Source organism: Acomys minous (assembly GCF_964271855.1).
Source record: "Acomys minous genome assembly, chromosome: 15".
Classification (NCBI taxonomy): Eukaryota; Metazoa; Chordata; class Mammalia; order Rodentia; family Muridae; genus Acomys; species Acomys minous.
The window spans coordinates 79,546,225-79,550,037 of record NC_140497.1 but is presented as its reverse complement, the minus strand read 5'-3'; positions in this window follow the sequence as shown (position 1 = coordinate 79,550,037).

The window sequence follows — 3,813 nt, the reverse complement described above, 5'->3', positions numbered from 1 at the left end:
GGGCCAGAGCGCCAAGTACGGGCGCCGGAATTAGCTCCGCCCCCCCCCCGCCCTCCCCCAGGAAACGCCACTCCTCCAGATAGAGCCCCGCCCAGGCTTCCCGGGAGAAGCCGGCTCTTACACTCCGATCTGGGATTGGCTGAAAAGCTTGAAGGCGTGTACCTTGTGCAGCTTCAGTAAAGGACCGGCTTGTTAAACTACAGCGTTTCCACTAAGTTCCGGGTCTAAGGGTTACCATTCTCACCTTGGTTCTTTAAGGCGTCTCCTAAACTACCTTTGGTAAACGGTGAGCTGTTTTTATTTTTTTAATTCAAGTTCACCATAACCCAACGCTGGGGGGGAAAAAAATCCAACACACACACACACATATCATGGCCAAAGTAGTTAAAGCAAGCAATTAATTAAAGCAAGCTTTTTTTTTTTTGTATTCGTGTACACCGGCTGCTTCCCCCTAAGGCAGAGTTCAAGAGGTTAGCCCAGGATGTGAGGGAGACAGGGCTTTTAAGAGCTCAGGGGTAGGGGGGTTCCAAATGGGGGATATGGAGGCCAAAATAGGCGGGTTTAGGGGACCCGAATGTAAGCATAACACGTTAGTCCTTCCTGAAACAAAGGCAGGGGTGCAAGGTGGTTATAACCCACGTTTTGAAACGAAGACATGGTTTCTACTCCTGGAACAAGCAGTGCAGAACCATCTGTAGTTAAGGTTGCAGATGGGGCATAGCCCACTCCTTAGAAAACAAGAGGTTTAATCATAAACAGGAAGAAACCTAGTCTATCTTTACTATAAAAAGGCTTTTAAGCCTAAGAATGGAGACAGGCTGGTTTTTTTCAGATAATTGACCTTGGGAGGGAATATACTATGATCAAGAAAATGGTCCTCAGCCGGGCACAGTGGCGCATGCCTGTAATCCCAGCACTTAGGGAGGCAGTGAGGCCAGCCTGGTCTATAAAGCTACAGCCAAGGCTATACAGATAAACCCTGTCTTGAAACTCTTCCCCAAATGCCCCATTTAAAAAGAAAATGATCCTCCCAGGATGAATCTCCACTGCTTAGGTGTGATGATGTCTGCATTTCCCAACGTGTAAGAAAGTCAACTGCATACTTTATGATGATAGTGAACTGCTTTCGACACATTCCCCTTATTTAAAAAATGAATAGTTAGTCTTGGTGGTGATCACCTGTAATCCCAGCATCCCAAAGATGGAGGCAGGAGGATCAGGAGTTCAAGGCTATGCTCACTAACTTGGCAAGTTTGAGGTCATCTTGGATTACAAGAGACCTTGTCCCACAAAAGCGTAAGATATAGTATAGATTTAATGTACACACACACACACACACACACACACACACACACACCTATGGACTATTCATGTGTATTGCCTTTCCCTGTTATACCCTGTATTCCACCACCACCTCCACCACCCCCTCCAGACAAGGTTTCTCTGTGTTAGCCTTGGCTGTCCTGGACTTGCTTTGTAGACCAGGCTGGCCTCGAACTCACAGCAATCTGCCTAATCTGCCTGCCTCTGCCTCCCGAGTGCTGGGATTAAAGACGTAATTTTTCCTTTGAATCCTTTAGACAGGTGATGTCCTGGCCACCAGAGGTCCTGCAGTGTCCAGAAGCGACAATCACACTGCCTGCAGCTGCAGCCATTCCCAAGTTCACTCCTTACGAAACCCACATGGGTCCCAGCCATCTTAGTTTTACATGTGAATACATTCAGTACTCATGTAGTCTTATAAACTTCTTTCCAAAAATGCAATCAAATAAATGTAAGATTTTCGTTTTCCTTTCACAAAAAGTAACCTGTCTTATTGTTGTTCTTTATGTTTTCACTTTTTCTGCTGATTTAGCCTTGTAAGACTGGTCCTTTTTTTTTTATCATCATTTTTCACCAGCACTGATGATACATTTAATATATAGGACATATTAAGTCCTTTTTAATAGAGCAATCAATGGTGTAGTGGATGACCTTATATGTACATGACTTAAGATACATGCAAGTGAAATACACTCCCAAAAGTGGGTCAAGGTACATACAGTTTGGGGGCAGCTTTTTTTCCAAATTGCACTTAACAGGAGGATTCTCGTGTTTTGCTCTCCAGTCAGATCTATTTGGAATTGCAATTTTTTTTACAGACTTACCTACAGCAGCAAATACTGACCTTGAAGCATTTTGCCATTTTACTATGTTATAAATGACATGTTCTCTCTGTTGCGAAGGGAACAGAACAAGGAAAATAGGGTAATGTACAGTTTCTCCATAGCAATGCACCTCACGTCCTTTTGGCAAGAACGTTTAGCGTTGGTTATGTTGGAAATTCTCTTTCCAGTCGGGCAGCCTTTGTGCCTGTAGAGGGTACTTCCGGTCTGTTGGCATGGACCTCTCCAGGCCTGTCTGGACAACTTAGTGGGACCTGTCTGAAAAGAGAAAATCAAAAGAAATCTGGGAGCACACCTTACACCTCAGTGGCAGTGTCCTTTTTACAGTGGAATAGCGCCCTTCCCTGAGGTACAAGGCATCGAGGGCACTTCATCAGTGTGGTAACTGAAACTGCTTGTTTGAAAAAGAAGTCTCTTTAATCTTGATGTCTCTAAAGTTGAAATAAATAGCTTGAGATGTATGCTACTGTGACTCATTCCACATTTCAATTATAGTCTAGTCCTTAGGGTAGGACGGGAGCTGGGTCTGAGGCAATGGGCTCTGTAATTTTATTTGACATTTTTACGTCTGCGCAAAACCCAGGATGATTTTGTTTAGGTTTGGGTTTTTTTGCTTTTTTTTTTTTTTTTTTTTTTTTGAGACAGGGTTTCTCTGTGTATCTTTTTATTTATTTATTTATTTATTTATTTATTTATTTATGTATTTATGTATTATACAGTGTTTTGCCTCATTGCCAGAAGAGGGCACCAGATCTCATTGTAGATAGTTGTGAGCCACCATGTGGTTGCCGGGATTGAACTCAGGACCTTTGGAAGAGCAGGCAGTGCTCTTAACCACTGAGCCATCTCTCCAGCCCTTCTCTGTGGATCTTGACTGTTCTGGACTTGCTTCTAGCTGCCTCTGCCTCCCAAGTGCTTTCTGGGATTACAGGCATGCGCCACTACCACCCAGCAAAACCCAGGAGGTTGAAAAACAAAACGAAACCCTCGGGCGGGACTGGAGATACGGCTCTTGAATTCCCAGCATCTATATGGTGACTCACAACTGCCTGTAACCTCAGTTCCAGAAAATTTGATATACCATTTTCTGGCCTCCTAGGGCTCCTCGACAAAAGCAGTACACAGAAACTCAGGCAAGCAAACACATATACACATGAGATAAAACTAGTAAACCTTTCAAAAACACAGGATGTGGGGTCGGGGAGATAGCTCAGTACGCAAAGAGTGTAACACACAGGGAGTTTGGATTCCCAGGACCCACACACAGAGTTAGTTTATGACAGGTAGGTCCTGAGGGCTCACAGGTCGGCCAGTCTAGCTGAATGAGCAAGCTTCCAGTTTCGTGCAAATAAGGTGGAGCTCGCTGTAGGCTCCCACCACCTCCACACATGTGTGCATGTTGCAGTGCACACTAACACACTAATACAGAAGAATAACCATAACAGCAGTGTCATTCTCACAGTTGCTAGTTTACCTGGAGCTCAGCAGTCTCCACAGGATTAACTTTTCTTCCTTATCTCGAACTCTCACTTTTCACCTAACCAAACCCTCTTTAGCATATGAGGATGGCCAGTTTCACTGCCCTTTGTGCTCTGGGACATTATTAAGTCAAGATAAGATTGCTTGAAATGCAAGGACAGCAATAGTA